Here is a 22,799-nt window from a genome sequence, read left to right as displayed (position 1 = left end):
TATTATCGCGAAATTATATTAAGTTTCCTTATCTTGACAGATTTACGACCCGTCTTATTTATTTTTAACAAGTCCAATTTAGAAATCGTTTCCCTCTTAATGAATGAAAATATATCGGTCGAGGATAAATTGGATCACTGAATTAAATTATTTTTGTTCTTAATTATTCAATATTTCTTAATTTACTTATTTAGAAGACTGTTTTAAGTTATATGTGTGGATAATAAAGTTATGTTCATTATTAACACATATCGGTAAGTTTTTGTAACTGTTCCAATGCAAAGTGCCACTTTACTTATTTGCAACCTAATTGGTACTGCACTACCAATATTAAATTCTTATATTTATTTGTACTCATGTTCGTACAATCCATATAAAAACTGTAATGATCTTTTTGTAGAATGAAATATAATGGTTGCTCACTTGTTAAATGACGGGATTTGCTATATAACCGTATTTAAAAAAAAACAAATAAGTGGCAAAAGCAATAAACATTTAACGAGCTGTATGGAATACAATGTTAGTTGTACAACTTTATAATCTTAATATGTTGTTGACAAATACTAAAATTAATGACTTGGTTCATGTAGTAAAACGGTTTTGCAAACTCATAGCAGATATCAGGTGGGATGCTTTAAGTAGGCATTTCTTGCCTACAATATTCTGATTATTTGGAATATAATTAGTTTCATCTCGAGGTATATTGTAATCTTCTGTAGTTTATGCACGTGGCTTGCGCAAATTTCTCTGAGATGAACCTTTTTGCTATAATTTCGGTCGCTCAGCGATAGTAAATTATCTTCAAGAATGATTCTGAACGTTGGTAAAACTTCCTGTGATATATGCCGCTTATTCGATGCCCAGAAAACCGCATTACCATCCTATCTGAATTGCACTCTCGTTAGCCTTAATTACAATTTAACTGCTTTTCTTATTTCGAGTACCCTGATGACAAATATCTCTGCCCCCTGACTTATTAGGATATTCATTTGTATAAGCTTCCAAGTAATTATAAATTAATTATAATTCGTATTTAAATAGGTAGGAAAAAAACAACAAAAGAAAACCAAATATCATTAAGGTTTACACTTCAAAAATATTTTCAAATTCTAAAATATTTATGAAGTTTAAATATATATGAAAAATGACATGACAACACACTTTGCCTACTAATTATACTTTTTGAAAATAAATTATTGCTTTTCTTGACTAGTCAGATGTTGAAATTACTACATCTACATTTGAACGATATCAATAGAATTTGATAACGTAAATTTTTTGGGGGTTTTCTGGTCTAGAAATATGAAAAAAAAATGTTTTGTTTCTTTGCATATTACCAAAGTTTATTTGTTCAGAATATGTGTATGAATGAATTTTTCAAAAATTAATTATTTTACGGAGATGAACGCTGAACGCCCATAATAATTCTCATCGGTTTTTCTCTTCCGCAAAACTTTAAACGCGTTTATCTCCAAATTGTTTTTTCGATACTATACTCATAGTTCATATTAACAAAATTCTCACAATTTCTATAATACTTACTAAGGTAAGATAAATGTTTGTGATCAATCACATATATATGATGTGCATATAATTCAAGTCCAAAGATTGTTAATTACATAAAATATGGCTTAATGGTATATTTTTAATTAAGAATTAAGAATATCTTTAGGGTTCTCTTGAAATTGTCTCCAACGAGTCAACAACCTTCTTTGTCAGTTTCTCTGTTCGGCACATATCACATATACCTGCATACTATTTTTCAATTACAATTTTGATTTATCACTATTAAAATTTCATTATTTTATAAAATACTATGAAACAATAATATGACTTTTCACTTTTACAAATATATTCACCTAATGAAGTACATCAGTATACATTCGAATCGTACGAATTGTAGTGTTTTCCTCGAGAACAACAAAGCCATAAAATAAATGATTTCCGACAACGCGTCAACGTCTTTATGTAATTCTCTTGAACAAATGAACAACCCTCTTCATCTCTGCTTCTCTTCAGCGAACTCCTTTTATCATTTTATCCTCCCATAACAATAAGCAAAACAACAAAGCGCGAATTTCACTGGGGCAATCGATCTTAAAGCTCTCCCGCACCCGAAAGCCCGGCGGCTCGTTCTAATAAACCAGATATATGACCATAATCTATCTTCAGACTGAGAAGTGAGTGCGGATCAACCCGATTAGTAAGATTAGCGCGGAATCTCTTAATTACCCGCAGATGTTCCGGCCGGGCCGCGCGCCTCGCCGCCCGATAACGGATAGGTGTCCTCGAAAATAATACTAATGATGTTTGACAAATAAACTTTTATTAAGCATTTTTATTAAGAAAAACAAAAATCATTATTGGAGGTAATTTTTATATTTATTGTAAATAAGTGAATTAAGCCAAAGAGTTGCATGTAACATCCCAATTGAACAAATTCTTATATTTGCTATGTGGAAGATCATATGATACTACGTTTAATGTATCTGCCGATAATGTTTCGATATTGTTCTAAATAATTATGGCCTTTTCGTAAAATCACCTATGAATCAAAAATTTATAGTGTAGTCGAGATAGCCAATGTCAATATTCACGACCTTTGCTAAGCTTTTGAAAGTCACACAATTCATTAATACCAAAATATTGGTTTAAACAGATTTTTTTGTTTCCAAATGAAGGCCTGTCATTACGGTTTTTTGTTTTCTTACTTTTTATGTAAAACAATAATTAACCCTTCGTCGGTTGGCGTGGTCTGGCCAGACTTTTTTCGACTTCAATTAAAAAAAAATACTTCTAGAAATCCTATCGACTTGAAATTTCTTGACTTTTCCTAAAATTTCATTAGCTGTCTAACAATGAAAAAATCAGGACGAAAAAATGTACAGAAGGATAATTATAAGGATATTAACTTTTTTATACTTCGAACGGTCGGAAAGGTCTGTCTAGACCACCCATACATTTTGTATAAAATATACGCTTTTTGGTATATGTAAACCAGTATTTTGTCTTTTTTCATGGTTTTTCTATTCAAACTGAAACCTACCAAACTTATTGGTAATCGCAAACACTGAAAATCGGATGAGTAATGCACACGTTATCAAAAATTTTTCTACTCGTACTGCGTTCGAAGTTTTTTTTTGGCAAACCTGTAGTGAAAGTTTCACTTTGAGTTTTACAGCTCATTTCAAAGGCAACGCACCTCATTTCGTTTTCGTTTAAATTTCACATTCATTTCGAAGGCGCCGAAAAAGAATAAATATTGTTTTTCATTGATATAAAACAAAAAAATTAACAAAAAAGCAACGATTTTTTTATATTTCTTGATTTTTTTATATAATCGTTAATATATAAGACACCAAAAACTAATTTATCCCATATAAATGCATGTAAAATGAATGGTGGTCCAGCCAGACCTTTTCGACCGTTCGAAGGTGTAAAAATATCCGACCGACGGAGGGTTAAGATGTCATTAATTAAAGCGTATGTTTATGAAACTCGTGTGTTATTTATTCTATTTTTTTATATAATTAACTGTAAAACTGTGTAATGCATTTCAGAATTATAAAAATCGGCTATTGATATGTAAATAAAAAAACTTAATGATTTATATATATTTATATATAATAAAATATTTCATTAATTATTATATTAATATTCATTCTTTTTTTTTCTAGTAATCTATATTTATGTTGTTCAATTAAGTAATATATTTATATATAAAATTTAATTATTCCGTAAAATAATCTTTTTAATTATATATTAATATTTTATATATATATATATATATATATATGTTTATATATATTATATATAATAAAATATTTATATTATTATTAATTATTCCGGTTATTTAATTATATATAAACTATTTAATTACCAATAAATTGTTATCGGTAAACTTAATGATTTATATATATATTTATATATAATAAAATATTTCATTAATTATTATATTAATTTATTTAACTACAAAGCATTTTTCAAAAATAAATTTCAATACTACTACATTTTCTTAATGGTTTACAACATAACAATGAATTCATCGTTATTAGCGCTTCCCAGGAAATTACCTCCACATTGCCCTACTCTGTTTTTCTGGCTCTAACTTTATTTCGGGCAATTCGTTATGCCGGCTGTCTTATTTTTTCTCTCGCTCTGCTCGTTCGCTTCTTTTTCTGCGATTCTGCAAAATAAAAAGTTTAACTCTACTCATTCCACGGCTATGAAATCGCGCACCCGAACGACGACAACGTAACCCAAACCATCGACTCGGCTGCGGGCGCTCGTTCGGACTGCGTTGCGTTGGCCTAGGAAAGCGCGCCCTTACTTGGGCGACCTCCCACCAAATCCGGTAATTGCGAGTTCACGGAAACTTTGAGAATAAATATAAAAGTGCACGTACACGAATGTGTGTAACGGGTATCTGGGACAATGGGATGGTTTACAGAGGTTCTAAACAAATTCAACAAGGAGGAAAGGAGTTATTTTTATATAATATTTTACTTTGATAATAGAATCTAATAACGTTCTTTTATTTATCCTTACTGTCCACAACAATGGGCACTATTTTTCGTTCATTAATTGATTTAGTATGTCTGGATTATGTTTTAAAAAGTTAAGGAAATAAAACATAAATAAATAAATAATATCTAAAGGTTTAAAATCATAATTTTAGGACAGTTTATCGTTTAATAATTGAAGTTTCAAGTGTTTACACGTGTTACAAAGGACACACCAGTTTCAATTAGTTAATTTTCGAAAGCCAATCGAACAACATCCAGAGAACAATATTATTTGTGTTTTCAAATAATAATTTTAAAAAAGACAAATCTTTTAGTAATTTTGATTTACAAAATCTAATTATTCGGCGGAAAATTAACTCACAAATTCATTTTTGTTAAAAAAGCTTGTTTAGTGAAAAAGTGCTAACAAATATTCAAACATACAGGTAATTAATTCAACTTTGTCATTAACCTTTTCTTAAAAAATTTCCATAACTTTCAAAAAATTTTCTATTATGTTTAATATCCTGTTCTAATAATCCACTCATTTATTTTTATCATTTTTATCATTTTCATTTTGAACATATTATCATATTTCTGTACATTATTATATTTTTTTTTGCAATTAATTCATTATTTAAGAAAAATCTATTTTCTTTTCCTAAACATATTGTTTGCTAAAATCTCATCAAGATCATGTTTCTTGACAGATGTCCTGAAGATGGAACGTACCTAGTTCCGAAACGTCGACAATAAACAAATAATTAAATAAAGAAATTGTTTTTTGTAAAAACTTTTCTTGTTTTTTATTTTGTATTATTTTTGGATTCTTGTTCGAAACTCTACAAAATATACACAAATCCAAGACTCTACCATTCAATATATATATATATATATATATATTAGGGTGGTCCTCAAAATGGTCATTTTCGAATTTCTTTGCTCCCAGGGGCTCAAATGGTTCCAAATAGATAAAAAACAATTATCTGAAAGTGTTAGCTCTTAATATTAACGTTTAGATAGAGCGCAATTTAATCAAACTTCGTATGGAAAGAGCATGGAAAAATTTTGAAAATTTAAAGAAAAATGTTTCAGGTATAACTTAGCGACAAATGAATGAGTTTTATTCATTCATTTGTTCGCTAAATTACATCTGAAAAACATTTTTAAATTTTTGAAAATTTTTTCATGCTATTTCCATACAAAACTTTGATTGAATTGCGCTCTATCTAAACGTTAATATTAAGAGCTAAAACTTTCAGAGAATTGTTTTTTATCTATTTTGAACCATTTGAGCCCCTGGGAGCAAGGAAATTCGAAAATGACCATTTTAAGGTGCTATTAAACTAACATAAGTATTTATCTTTGAATTTTTAAAGTTGTAAATGTATTTTCTAAAATTTTAATATAATAGTTTTAGGAATATTATTTAATTAATAATTTATATTAAATATTAAATTAATAATTTTTAAGATTTACAGAAAAATTTGGAATCATAACATCAAAAGTTGGCACCAAGACTTTTATGTCTATCTAACTGCAATTTCATTCGATCTCATACTTTTACAATGATATTAACGTCGAAACTTTTTTTTACTTCAGCCATTGAAACGATCGCTTGACTGCTCTTCTTTGTATTTTGTTATTAATTACGGACATAACTTCAACTATAGATAATCGTATTAATGGTCAATGCAAGTCAGTTGAAAATTTATGTGGAACGGTTAATGTCTTTTCGTAAAAGAAGTTCGAGAAAAATTCTAGTTTTATGGCGAGTTTAAAATATATTTAACGGTCCTAGGACTTATATGGTAATTATAAAGAATATGTCATATAACGTAGATAAATATGCTGAGTTTGTAATTTGTTTTTGTGTAATTTTCATAGAAATAAATCTAATACATATTATTTTAAATTCTGAAAATTGTAGTACTTTCATTTTCACCGGCGATCTGAATACAGCGATCTGAATACACACATAAAATTGTATTAAATTTTAATGTTTATTTTTCCAAAAATGTTGTAATGCTAATGGTCTCGATTATAGTGTTTTTGAAAACTTTTTTTAGTCTTTTTGAGACTTTCTAAATCAAATAATAAAATGAATGAGAACTACATATATTATGACTGTATGTATTATTAAATGCGTACACTAAAATCTAAATCATGTTAAAATTAGGGTTGATAGTATTTATATGGATTACGTGTAGAAAATCTTGTAAAATTTGCTTGATGCATCATATCCATTCCCTGTATCATTTTGATCTCCGCGTTTTTCGCATATGCGAAATGAAGTCTTTCATATTTTTTTTTGTTCTCCATTTCAATATAAGGCACACAGATAAAAAGCGCGATTGCGAACAACGAGTCGTACGTACGTACGTTGGCTGCATATGTATTTTCAATATAGCGCAAAAACACAATATCGCAGGAATTGAGGTATTATTATTTGCAGTAAAACAAAACGTCAAATGCAAAGTTGCACGATGCAGAATTCATTTCGTATATTACCGCGAGCTCTATGAAATGAGTTTCTATGTTACCGACGATCCAGGACCAAAAGGAGAAGTCTGGAGAGGAGCGCACAGGCGTTAGGTACACATACTACATGGGTTATTGTCGTTTCCGAGCACGATCTTCCCAACAGGCTTTCCAAGTTGAATTTTAAGCGTGCACCAACTTTCCGAAATATATAACTTTATATTGTACTCAAAGGGATTTTATAACAGACTCTTCTGACAACCAACCCCCCTGAGCAAGGGGACAATTAGGCGTCGCCATGCATGCAACTTTTTTAGCGCACAACACACCTCTCTTTGGAGTTTTATTGTAATGTTCTTAGTTGTGCTCGTTAAAGTTCTTTTTGTAGAAGTCTACTGGGCCCATGATTTATATCACATTATGAACTCACTTTTATTACATTATTTTATGCGATTTATATTTTGTGCTCTGCAAGACTTAAGTACCATGTTTGTACTCTAAATTCATTTACATTGCTTTGATTTATAAGGTAAATCATTGCATGTATTAATCATAAAAATTATGTGAATATCTATCACTATTTTATCTTATATCAATGCCATCGATTTACAAAATATTACTATTAATTATACTAATAACAGTTTTCACTCTATACTTTTGTCACAATTAGTACTTACCTTTTACAATCGTTTTCATATTATTATTTTATACGATTTAAATTTTGTATTTTTCAAATTGTTAAGCTATTGAATATTAAAAAATAATTGGTATGTCTAGAACTCTTTAACCCTACGTCGGTCGGCGTGGTCTGGCCAGACTTTTTTCGACTTCAATTAAAAAAAAAATACTTCTAGTAATCCTATCGACTTGAAATTTCTTGACTTTTCCTAAATTTTTATTAGCTGTCGATCATTGAAAAAATCATTGAAAGAGAAGGATAATTATAAGGATATTAACTTTTTTATATTTAGAACGGTCGGAAAGGTCTGTCCAGACCACCCATACATTTTGTATGAAATATACGCTTTTTGATATATGTAAACCAGTATTTTGTCATTTTTCATGGAATTTTCTATTCAAACTGCGTTGTATACTTGTTTATCTATGGTTGTATATATTCTTTGCTATGTGGTGTAACATGAATGTTAGTATTTTCATGACGAGAGTTCCTTGAAAACCTACCAAACTTATTGGTAATCGCAAACACTTAAAATCGAAAGAGTAATGCACACATTATCAAAAAAATTTCTACCCGTACTGCGTTCGAAATTTTTTTTGGCAAAGCTGTAGTGAAATTATGTTTTCACTTTGAGTTTTACAGCTCATTTCAAAGGCGACGCACCTCATTTCGTTTTCATTTGAATTTCACATTCATTTTAAATGCGCCGAAAAAGAATAAATATTGTTTTTCATTGATATAAAACAGAAAAATTAACAAAAAAGCAACGACTTTTTTAAATTTTTTGATTTTTTTATATAATATAATATGTAATATTTTTATTATAGGCAAGCTCAACACATGCAAAAGACGGTAAGAAAAAGAAAAAATCAAAATTATAAATATTTACTACTAATAATCGTTAATATATAAGACACCAAAAACTCATTTATCCCATATAAATGCATGTAAAATGAATGGTGGTCCAAGGAAGGTGAAAAAATATCCGACCGATGGAGGGTTAAACTTTATTTATATTTAAGTTTATATTGCATTCTAACTTGATTCGCCTTGTTTTAATTTACACGATAAATCATTACATGCATAAATTATAAAAATTATGTAAAATATACTTCATTAGATCAAAGACAATGATTATCAAATCATAATATTAATAAGCACACCGAAATAGATTTTATACTATACGCTTTTATCTCGTATATGGTAATAACGAGACTGTTGCTAATAGCATTTAGAATGAAATTAAAGTAAAAACGATCATTTTTATCTAATTAGCAAATAAGAGAAAAATATAATTTGTATATTAACTTCATATAATATTTTATGAAAAATAATCATAAAAATGAATCGGTTTTCTTTGACTAATAATTATTCATATGTACGCATGCTATGAAGATATTTACCTTCTTAAGAAATTTAATTTATCATACAACTCAACTTGTGTTCTAATAGCAACCATTTTTTCTGTAGAATAATAATTGCAAAACCTACTATAAAACATCAGGGATCCAACATGTACTCGTATTTCTTGTTGAGTGTTTCCTGTGCAATAATTAATTAACCGTGAACAAAATTAATAAAATAATTTCATGGTACTAACATTGTTCTTTGACAATATTTTTTTATAAAATATGAATTGTGCAAGTCATATTATGAAACACCAACGTATATATTTCCTTCCGGAGTAATGGTCGAGATATATGGCGTATTGCAGCGGACATATCGCGCTAGATCAACACGGTATTTTTAAAGGTGATGCGGACGTGACAAGAAAACTTGCACCATCACGTATTTGCACAAACGCCCATGGTCTCTGTACACATATGAAATAGTCAAGGGTTCAAAAATAAATATAAATACATCCTAAAGAATATGTGAGTGTCGGGGTATGATCTATTGCAAATAGCACGCATTTTAAAAATAAATCTTGTACTGTTTCAAATTTCTGCACAAATGTCTGTACTTATATTTAGTGGATATTCTAATGTAAATGTATCTCAAAGAAAGAAATCGGTATTATTTCCTAATTTTTAATTTACGTCCAAAAATGTATTTATAGTCTGCAGAATTTACATTTGATTTCAGAAAGAGTAGTCGAAAGTCGTATTTTGACTTTGGTGAAATTTCTACAGTATATCATAGAAATTTTTATTGCTGTTTATTCATAGTATATTAACACATACAAAATTCTCAAAGATTCAAGTAAAAATATTAATAAAGCTTTGATATACAGAAAATTGTATGCATTTAACTCGTATTGTAAAAACAAATTTGTAAAAATCTCAGTACTAACTCATATGATGTGGATAAAGATTCAAACATAAAAGTATCTATAAATATTGATAAAAGCCGTATTATTGTTTAGACAATAGCTTTCCTAAATAGTATGCAATAAGCTTTTGTATATTTTCACAGACTTATGCAGTAATTATAATACTGGGTTGCTTAATTAGTAATTATTATACTAAATACATTTTAGCCTTATCTTACAAAAATTTTACTACTCGGTTTGAATATATTTCGTTTTTTACTAGAGAATAATTTAATTGTACAACACCCTAAAAATTATTTTGTGCATTTGCGTGCATATACATGTCACTTATAATTGTTTTATTTCTGAAAAGCGATCAGATTTCTTAACAACCTGTCTCAAACATGAAATATCAACCTTATTCATCAAGTATTTTTTTTCCAGTCGAACATAAGTAAGGCGGAATGCTTCCATGTGACACTTTTGCTGTGCACGAGCATTCATGCGTCTGCTAAATGTTTACTTGAATAAATGACTGGGAGGGATTTTAGACGAGTTTTGGATTAAAATCAAGTTTTTCGCTAAAATGGATAAGGTTTCATAGTTGAAATATACCATATAGTCTGTAGTTATCAAAGAAAAAATGGGAGAAAGGATAGGACCAGAGCTAAGCACAATGCAGATGTTGATTTGCACGAAAATACTTGCATAAAATACGTGCTAGCATGATAATAATAATTTGAGAACTAGAAATGTGTACTGTAAACAACGCGTATAACAACAAATAGATCCCAAATATAATCTTAAGAGAAAATTGCTTCTCGTAGGTAACGCTGCATATAATTCATAAAATATCAACAAATACTTTGAGTACATTTTAACACTTTCGGGACGGCATCGATTTCAAAACAATCTACTATACCGGCTGTAAACTTGATTTCATTGTGTATGTTATGCAATAAATTTGAGAAAAATTTGTGGTCATTGAAGGACATACATTTATAATATTAATTTATTTTTGACCATTTTATAAAGAATGGTGACGTACAAAACAATTTTCAAAATGCATAGCTGGTTGATTTTGACATGTTTTACAATAAAATGTTATTCGCCGCCTTCCTCCAGGTGCTGTTCTGTCAGAACAGACAATACAATCCCTTTTTCTTTCACTCGCATTTAGAATATGCCACTGATTAGTCAGTATATTTGGTCATTTTTTTGCTGCCATGATGGTTTATTTTTTCTATTATATTGTCTAATAATTCATTTATAAAATATAAAGTAAAATAATCTATTGGATGTCTTATATTGTTTGGTATTTGTAGTCGGGGTGTTTGTTGATGTATGTCAAACTCGATTATTGAAGGAGAATCGGCACATTCGCTAATGTCTTTCCACTCTTTATTTAATTTGTCAAACTTCTTCTTCTTTTTGTTGGTTGGATAATATCATCACATTCATCACTATCATCGGTGCTAATAGTAATTTCGTAAAATTTGTCTGTATGAATGTCTATTTGAAACTCATCTTCACTACTGCTTAATTCACAAAATTTACCAGTCGTTTTGTCATATTTAAAAGCGCTTGGTCGTTTTAAATATTAAAAAAAGACTATAGCAAAGAAAAAGGCTAAAAATACTACTGAAATAACTTAAAATTATTTTCAAAATATAATACTCTTTATCACTGCTATATGTAATTTATTCAACTTTTCTATCCAAACTGAGTCATTGTTTATAAAATAGCCTGTGCCTCACAGAGTTTGTTTGTCCACTGAGGTGGACAGCCGTCCCCAAAGTGTTAATAGTCACAATTGGGTTGCCATCCATTCAAAAAATCTATATATTAACGACAGAAAACTGAATGAATAATGTACTGAATATTCCATTATGACAGATTATAATTAAATGTATAACAAAATGAAAAGGCATATTGTGAATACAGATAAAATTAGTAGTATTAGTAGCATTTTCTATGTCGATAATAAACATAATACTCTGCCAGAGTATCCCTTATCATAATATATATATATATATATATATATATATATATATATATATATATATATATATATATATATATATATATATATATATATATATATATATATATATATATATATATATATATTTGAAATAACACCATTCAAGTAACTTTGATTTGCGATCTGTACAACCTTATTCTGAAAATAAAAAAAACATATGGTTCTGTTTTGTAATAGTTCATCTGAGAACTATTATTTTTTATACTATACTAACTCATACCTACTTAATTCAAAGTAAAGCTTAGCTGAGCCCGTTAAGCCTTACCTGAAATGCTTATAAATTTATAATTTGTTGCCAATAATTTTGAAAGCATTTTGAACTCAACAGCATAAACATACATGTATAATATAGGATAAATGAAATTCAGCAAACCGTTGATGGTGATTAATTGTCCTAATTTTTGGTATTTAGTGCATTAATATGAAAGGTTAGTATGTATTTTCCATGCAGGTCGTGCCTTTTGGTTGGACTTTTCATACGTCAGACCTGTTTCTAGTTCATGCACGATGAAACGGCAACTGCTCTGGTGTCTGTCGGACTTGGTCATGTACCAACGGTCGGAAGTATCCGGCTTCTTTGCCAGAAGAGGTAAAACCTACGTGATGGGAATTGCGCCAATTCTGCAATTCTTTATTTGCAATCAAATTGCCATTGCCATTGCGGTAATATACGAATTTATATATGCTCAAAAATACACACTCATACACATTCATATATATGCATTCCTCAAACCTATTTCTTACATAAATACATAATATATTCATACATAGGGACATACTTACATATGCCCGAAGGTCCGTAAACTAAGTTAAATCCAAACTCGAAGCATGAAAGTTTCGAGTTTGAAAAGATATTAGCAAGTGTGAACAGATTTGCCTTTATTTTGCGTTCGAAATGTATATATCTTTTAATACTATAAATGGCAACTTTTTCATCTACTTCCACTGCAGGATATAAATTTGAGCGATCGTCTCAATTTCACAACATCATCGTTCAACTTATAAAAGCCTAAAGATTTTATGTTATTTCGGTTTTTGCCGATTTTGGTATCAAACAATATCTTGCTAATGAAGTGTCTACAAACAATATCACTTTGTTCGGCAGTTCCAATTTTTCCTCTTTATTCCTATTTCTCTCAATTCAAAATTTTGAACTATATATACCTACTTTCTGAATTTTACCATTTTAATTACTTTCGTACATCATGCTGTTCTTGATACTGACATGATTTATCATTTTCAGGTTTGGGACTTCCAAAAATAACGGAACGGATATTTATTGGAATTTTTATTGTCAAAAGAATCTGAAGAAGTTTCCCTATTATTAATACTGAACTTTCTATAACTAGGCCATAGAGAAACTATTAATGCCTGAATTTTAAAAAGCGAATATTATAAATAACAATTTATAATATTAGTGTTAGTCTTAATATCGTGAGCTTTACAGTAATTAATTTAATTAGAAGATTTTGTTTTCTGTAATGATTTTTTCTAATCCTGTATCCAAAATATGTGAAACATAAAATTTAAATCCACTACATTCATATTTAAATTCATTCATACCGCTATTTGAAATAGTACCATTGGCGAAATTTTACACATATAATATATTCACAGCATAACATTAGTTTCTCACTACTTTAGTTCAAAATCTAGATTTTTTTATATATTTTATTTCACAATTACTATAAATTTCAATTTATCAATACGGTTTATTTATTTATTTACTTATTGCTTATGAATGAGCAATTTATGCCTATTAATCAGTTATAATAAATATTATTTCAGGCTCTTGTCAGAACAGTAAATAACCTACACTTCATAAATCTTATTCTAATTTCAAGGTTATTGCTTGATAAGTACATCTATTGATCAAATAATTTATAACTTTTGAACCATTCGTTGAAAATAGTGTATTTCTTCTTACAACATAGTATAGAATTAAATACATTTATTTGTTAAATAATGTGTAAATTACAAACTATGTAATGTATTATGTGTACTCGCTGTATTATATGTACAAAATTTAATATTTCATAATAATTTTAATTTAACATAAACTTTAAGTTACTTTTGTTTGTTAATGACGGACGTCATAATAATCCTCTATAAAAGATCTATAATTTTACTTCAATTAACAAATAACTTCAGTTAATACACTTTAATGTAATTTAATATATACTTTAATATAATATATTCAACTTGTTTTGTTATAAATTATTGCATTCTTTAGAAGTTATTTAACTAGCTTCCCAGGACTGTATATTGATGTCCATGTTCAAAAACAATCTGTCAAATTAATTGTAGTTTAGTGTAATTATATTCATATAAAACATTTTTGAACACCAACTCTGAATTTATTATCATAATTTTAACATTTTATAAAATTATAAGAACCTGCAGCAACTTGCTCTAGTTATAAAATAACAGATTAATATAATGTTATAAATAATACTTACTTCATTTTGGAGTAAATTTACTCATTTAAACATTTATAACTTCTAAATTAAGAATGCAAATTAAATAGTGTATTTGACAACTTTGTACAAAACTGAATTGTTTACAATACTGTGTAATATTATAATGCTCTGCAGCAATTCTATTTACTGTTAAACCACGATAGAAAATCAATATAATTCCGTTTGATATTTTTCTTTAGTGTTACTTGTTGCGATCTCCTCGAACAATACATGTACAAATTGTACAAATTGAACAGTGTAGTAGATAAATTTACATAAAATTAAATTGTTTATTTTAATTTACTGACACATTTGCGCGAGTACATTTTTATTACATATTTTATAATTAGCAAAATTGAATATAATTCAATTGTCTATAATATTTTATAATATTACAAAGTTTTTATAGTAAATCGGTATACTTTTAAATTACGATAGAAAATCACTGTCGTAATTATTAATTTAGTTATATCTCTTTAGTGTACGAATTTCCCGGTTAATACATTTCTTTAGTAAATGGTTCATAAAATTTAAATTAATCATGGGATTATATTGTAATTTGTATCAAATTTAATTATCTATATACTGTCTAGTAAAAGGCCTTACAGCAATTCGAATTACTTTAAATTTCCATAGAAAATTACTATCCAAAAAAGTTCAATTATGTATTATTATACCGATTTAATTATTCGTTAAATATTCATTATTTGACATTTGACGTAATGACTTATCAGCATACGAACGTCATCATAGACCTCTATAAAAGATCAATAATTTTACTTCAATTAACAAATAACTTCAGTTAATGAACTCTAATGTAATTATTATAACATATTCAACTTGTTTTTTTTAGAAATTATTCAATCATTTAGATGTTGTTTAACTTGCTTTCCAGGACTGTATATTGATGTCCATGTACAAATAGGATCTGTCAAATTAATTGTATTTAGTAGAATTATATTCATATAAAAGATTTTTGAACACGGACTATGTTGTAACTCGGTCTACTCTGAATTTATTATTATAATATTAACATTTTTTAACATTATAAGAACTTACAGCAATTAGCTTTAATCATGAAATAAAAATTAATGTCATGTGATAAATAATACTTATTGTTAGTTTATTCTGGTGTACATTAACTCACCTAAAAAGCTATATCTTTTAAATAATGAAAGTAAATGAAATAGGGTATTTGGCAACTTTATATATATATATAATATCTAACATTATAAGCCCATACAGCATCATGGATTATTATTAAATTTCCATAGAAAATCCAGAAGTTTAATAATTACTGTACCGGTTGAACTAAACGAGAAATATTTATTATTTGACATTTGGTGTTATTAACTTATCGTCATACGGACGTAATCAAAATCCTCTAGAAAAGATCAATAATTTTACTCCAATTGATAAATAGCTTCAAAATATAAACTCTAATATAATTATTATATCATATTCAACTTATTTTGTCATGAATTATTCAATTATTAGGAAGTTATTTAACTTTCTTCCCAGGACTGTATATTGATGTCCATGTACAAACAGGATCTGTCAAATTAATTGTAGTTTAGTAGAATTATATTCATATAAAAGATTTTTGAACACGGACTATGTTGTAACTCGGTCTACTCTGAATTTATTATTATAATATTAACATTTTTTAACATTATAAGAACCTACAGCAATTAGCTTTAATCATGAAATAAAAATTAATGTCATGTGATAAATAATACTTATTGTTAGTTTATTCTGGTGTACATGAACTCAGTTAAAAAGCTATATCTTTTAAATTATGAAAGTAAATGAAATAGGGTATTTGGCAACCTTATATATATATATATAATATCAAACATTATAAGCCCATACAGCATCATGGATTACTATTAAATTTCCATAGAAAATCCAGAAGTTTAATAATTACTGTATTGGTTGAACTAAACGAGAAATATTCATTATTTGACATTTGGTGTTATTAACTTATCGTCATACGGACGCAAACAAAATCCTCTATAAAAGATCTTTTATATAATCCTCTATAAAAGAATAATTTTACTCCAGTTGATAAATAGCTTCAAAATATAAACTCTAATATAATTATTATATCATATTCAACTTATTTTGTCATGAATTATTCAATTATTAGGAAGTTATTTAACTTTCTTCCCAGGACTGTATAATGATGTCCATGTACAAACAGGAACTGTCAAATTAATTGTAGTTTAGTAGAATTATATTCATATAAAAGATTTTTGAACACGCACTATGTTGTAACTCGGTCTACTCTGAATTTATTATTATAATATGAATATTTTTTAACATTATAAGAACCTACAGCAACTTGCTCTAGTCATAAAATAAAAAATTAATGTTATGTCATCTAATGAACGTCATCAAAATCCTCTATAAAGGATCAATAATTTTACTTCAATTGACAAATAACTTCAGATTAATAACTCTAATATAATTATTATATCATATTCAACACATTTTGTCATGAATTGTTCAATTATCAAGAAGTTATTTAACTTTCTTCCCAGGACTGTATATTGATGTCCATGTACAAACACGATCTGTCAAATTAATTGTAGAATTATATACATATAAAACATTTTTAAACACAGGCCCTGTAGTAACTCGGTCTACTCTGAATTTTTTATCATTATTTTTGTATGAAATAAAAAATTAATGTTATGCGAAAAATACTAATTTCTTGATTTACTCATATTATGTCCATGTACAAACACGATCTATCAAATTAAGACTTTATAAAAGATCAATAATTTTAGTACAATAGACAAATAGCTTCAAAATATAAACTCTAATATAATTATTATATCATATTCAACTTATTTTGTCATGAATTATTCAATTATTAGGAAGTTATTTAACTTTCTTCCCAGGACTGTATATTGATGTCCATGTACACACAGGATCTGTCAAATTAATTGCAGTTTAGTAGAATTATAATCATATAAAAGATTTTTGAACACGGACTATGTTGTAACTTGGTCTACTCTGAATTTATTATTATAATATTAACATTTTTTAACACCATAAGAACCTACAGCGACTAGCTTTAATCATGAAATAAAAATTAATGTCATGTGATAAATAATACTTATTGTTAGTTTATTATGGTGTACATTAACTCACTTAAAAAGCTATATCTATTAAATTATGAAAGTAAATGAAATAGGGTATTTGGCAACGTTATATATATATAATATCTAACATTATAAGCCCATATAGCATCATGGATTACTATTAAATTTCCATAGAAAATCCAGAAGTTTAATAATTACTGTACCGGTTGAACTAAACGAGAAATATTCATTATTTGACATTTGGTGTTATTAACTTATCGTCATACGGACGCAATCAAAATCTTCTATAAAAGATCAATAATTTTACTCCAATTGATAAATAGCTTCAAAATATAAACTCTAATATAATTATTATATCATATTCGACATATTTTGTCATGAATTATTCAATTATTAGGAAGTTATTTAACTTTCTTCCCAGGACTGTATATTGATGTCCATGTACACACAGGATCTGTCAAATTAATTGTAGTTTAGTAGAATTATATTCATATAAAAGATTTTTGAACACGGACTATGTTGTAACTCGGTCTACTCTGAATTTATTATTATAATATTAACATTTTTTAACATTATAAGAACCTACTGCAACTAGCTTTAATCATGAAATAAAAACTAGTGATAAATAATACTTATTGTGAGTTTATTCTGGTGTACATTAACTCACTTAAAATGCTATATCTATTAAATTATGAAAGTAAATAAAATAGGGTATTTGGCAACTTTATATATATATAATATCTAACATTATAAGCTCATACAGCATCATGGATTACTATTAAATTTCCATAGAAAATCCAGAAGTTTAATAATTACTGTACCGGTTGAACTAAACGAGAAATATTCATTATTTGACATTTGGTGTTATTAACTTATCGTCATACGGACGCAATCAAAATCCTCTATAAAAGATCAATAATTTTACTCCAATTGATAAATAGCTTTGAAATATAAACTCTAATATAATTATTATATCATATTCAACTTATTTTGTCATGAATTATTCAATTATTAGGAAGTTATTTAACTTTCTTCCCAGGACTGTATATTGATGTCCATGTACACACAGGATCTGTCAAATTAATTGCAGTTTAGTAGAATTATATTCATATAAAGATTTTTGAACACGGACTATATTGTAACTCGGTCTACTCTGAATTTATTATTATAATATTAACATTTTTTAACATCATAAGAACCTACAGCAACTAGCTTTAGTCATGAAATAAAAATTAATGTCATGTGATTAATAATACTTATTGTTAGGGTATTCTGGTGTACATTAACTCACTTAAAAAACTATAACTTTTAAATTATGAAAGCAAATGAAATAGGGTATTTGACAACTTTATATATATATATATATATATATACTAGCTGACCCGGCAAACGTTGTTTTGCTAAGTTATATTTAAGTTATTATTTTATAAACAATTTCTAGAGTATCTAAAAAATTAATACTTTTTGTGTAAGGATGTGTTGTTTGAATTGCTATATACAATGAGGTATTATAGAAACAATAAACCCCATTAGTTTGTATATATTTTATTAATACAACCAAACTGAAAGTTTTATACACTTTCTATAGAAAACATGGCATAATTCAATCCAAGTCTTTGTTGGTCTTTCGACTTATATAGTCATTACAAATTCCATTTAATCGATTATTGAATGCGTTTCAAATTTTTTGAAATTTTTTTGGATTCTGGATTTTGTGTATAATTGTAAATAATACTATTGAGCTTATACAAATTTTTCAAATTTTTGCGAGGAGAGATACAAAATGATTTAGGTATCTCTTCTTTGACCTGCTTTTTGAAAAGTTTCTAGTAATATTCGATGAATAAAAGTAAATTTAATAAAAGGTATATATGTAGAACAGGGCAAGGCACAAAGGTCCAATTTGACTTTAAGCAAATATAAATTTTATTATGAAAATCAAACCAATTACATCACAACAAATGACACATTTCAAATGAACAATTATCTGACTACGTTCAGTAAAACTACCAGCTACTTCATCATTGTAAAAACGTGCTTTTTTGCTGTCTTTAAAAATTTTTTATCTAGACCTTTTTACCCTATAACGGGGTAACTTGGAACGGCCAGATGGCAAGCAGGTCTAATGTCATATTTAATGTTCATATTTTAATTTCAAAGGTATTTTACAAAATAATTACATTTTCAACTAATTGCTAGAAAACTACCAATGGAAGAAAATACTTTTACTATGGATTTTCAAAGATTACCATTTATCTCCCAATACCAAAGTCATAAGAATCAAGGTTATAGCTGATTATACACATTTTTCCCTTTACATTCAAATACTGTTGTTAAACAATGCTTAGCTTTACTGGTTTTTGACACTTCGGTCGTGGATCTTCATATATTACTATCCATTCTTGAATAAATTCAGGAAATTATAACTGGAAATAAGCTATTCGACAAAATGTTCCTTTGATCGATTCCAAATTTAGGTTCTAAATCTGAATAATCTAGAAAAGGTTTTATAAATACCAATGAGTACATAATTATACAAATGAGTTCTTTCAGAGCATTGTGTTTGAGAAAAATATGATTTGTCAACCATACTGAGTTATACATAGTTCGCTTCACTGTTTATACGAATGGGCAATGGCACTATCATTATATTATAATTGTTAATTATTTATTTAAAATAAATAATTTTGTTATTAATTCCTTACAAATATTGAATTGTCATCCATACGTGATTACATAGCTGTCATTTGCTTGTTGTTATTCCAAGTCGAACGGGATAAAAGGTATCCTATGTCCTTCTCCTGGCTCTGAACCAACTTTTACCAACTTTACCAAAGCCAATTTTCAGTTAAATCGGTTCAGCCTTCTTGAGTTATAAGTTCCGACGATATAACTCCAGAATGCACAAACCGAATTCGACAATTTTGCATTCGCTGGAAAGGTCTGGGGCTCCGTGAGGTTTATAGCTGGGTTATAATATATGAGAACCAAAAACTAATATTTTATCACTATAGTTAACTTAAGGTAGTTGATTACTTCAATTAGACCTTTTTATTGTCGAATCAAAGCACATTTGCTGATAATATATATATGCCAATTAGTTGTAAACACCTGAAACATTTTATAAGATATGTATAAAGAAATTACAAATTAACAACAATTAATGTATAACTATTTACATTTTTATTACAAATTTTGAGGTTATGTCAAGAAACTATATTTCAGAATATTTTTTTTTATTAATTTGTTGATGATTATACTTATTGCTGATATATAATATAAACACCTCAAATACTCTATTTAAATACGTATAAACAAATATACATAAATACCTAATTATATAAATAATTACATTTCCATTTTCAAGAAATAAATTTCCCCATCGTCCATCTAGCATCGCTTGCTATTATTAAGAATTAATTTATTTGCCACTTTGTATTAATTTTCCGTGGCGATTAAAATATTTATATTATTCACGTAATAATTTTCAAATAATGGTCATTAAGAAATGCATATTAATATATTTGTATCAAAACAGAAACACCGAATGACAGTTGACAATCGAATGTAAATGTCATGGATGAAATCATTGATAGTATCATAGATTGAATAAACTACATGGATAGTTTATAAATAATTAATTTTGAATTAGAATGAAATAAAGGGATAAAAAGTATCCTAAGTCCTTCTCCTGGCTCTAAACTACATCCCTGCCAATTTTCATCTTAATCGGTTCAGCCGTTCGTGAGTTATAAGATTTACCACATAAAGCGATCCTCTTTTATATATATAGATATATATATATATATATATATATATATATATACATATATATATATATATATATATAACACTATAAGCCCATACAGCATCACTATTAAATATCCATAGAAAATCCAGAAGTTTAATAATACCATTATTTGACATTTGGTGTTATTATCTTCATACGGACGTAATCAAAATCCTCTATATATGATCAATGATTTTACAACAATTAACAAATAAGTTCAGATTACAAACTCTAATCTAATTATTATATCATATTCAACATGTTTTGTTATAAATTATTCAATTATTTCAATATTAAACGTTTAAATATAAAACGTTGAATAAAACTATATTTTTATTCGGCTACTTTTGTACCATGTTATCCCTATTATTTATTAATTAATTAATTATTAATTTAATTAATCAATAATAAACCTTATTATTTTGACTATATGTGCTTCATTTTAGTTTTTATATTTTTGTATAATTATTTATTTACTTATTTATAATATAATAAAATACTAGTTTGTAATACCGAACTCATAATATTATAATGCGTGTAATTAAATAATACATATTTGTTTATAAAATATTGAATACAATTTAACTCATTTTTAATATTATTGTAATACGAGGTCGTAATATCCACGCTTTATGAATTAAAAGTGAGAAAAATTCTCAGTGCACCAATTAAGTACACAACTTACTTTACATTACATATTTGTTAATAAAATATTAAATTCAAGTCAAATTTATATGTAAATAGACTTCCTTCATACCAATTTGTTCAAATAATGTTTTAAAATTGCCGCGTAATATCACTGAGCAACTTAATTCTATATTAGCTTATTAACTTATTGATAACACTGAGCAACTTCATTTTATATTAGCTTATTAACTCATTTTTAATATTATTATAATACTAGATCGTAATACCCACGCTATATGAATTAAAAGTGAGAAAAATTCTCAGTGCACCAATTAAGTATACAACTTACATATTTGTTGATAAAATATTGAATACAAGTCAAATTTATATGATAAAAGACTACCTATTTACTAATTTGTTCAAATAATGTTTTAAAATTGCCGCGTCATTTCACTGATTAACTTCATACTATATTAGCTCCTATTGAAATAAATTGATAAAATGATGAAAATAATAAAAACGAAGATAAAACGTTTAATAATATCTGTTCTTCCTCGAATACATTTGTACCATTTTGTTTAAAAAGTTGTTTAATTAATTAACTTAATTATTCTGACTATATGTGCTTCTATAATTTTTTTTATATTTAATTATATATTTACTCATTTTTAATATTATTATAATTATTAACTCATCTTTATTATTATTATAACACTAGGTCGTAATTCCCACGCCATATGAATTAATATGTTTTAATTAAGTACACAACTTATATATTTGTTGATAAAATATTAAATTCAAATCAAATTAATATGCTAATAAACTTCGTTTATACTAATTTGCTCAAATAGCG

At 27.2% G+C, this 22,799-nt stretch overlaps 2 protein-coding genes across 2 annotated transcripts in view; both read right to left on the bottom strand.

Annotated features, from left to right (window-relative positions):
* LOC113378652 overlaps positions 1–22,799 on the bottom strand; it is a 208,821-nt gene that overhangs the window by 83,575 nt on the left and 102,447 nt on the right. The window lies entirely within an intron of this gene.
* Positions 1–22,799, bottom strand: part of LOC113378653 (glutamyl aminopeptidase-like) — a 140,441-nt gene that overhangs the window by 33,390 nt on the left and 84,252 nt on the right. The gene's annotated exons all lie outside the window — the stretch shown is intronic.

The sequence above is a fragment of the Ctenocephalides felis genome, unplaced genomic scaffold, assembly GCF_003426905.1.
Source record: "Ctenocephalides felis isolate EL2017-DRISC unplaced genomic scaffold, ASM342690v1 CF-g0.4_SCAFFOLD_01886, whole genome shotgun sequence".
Classification (NCBI taxonomy): domain Eukaryota; kingdom Metazoa; phylum Arthropoda; class Insecta; order Siphonaptera; family Pulicidae; genus Ctenocephalides; species Ctenocephalides felis.
This window is presented reverse-complemented; position numbering and strand designations above follow the sequence as displayed.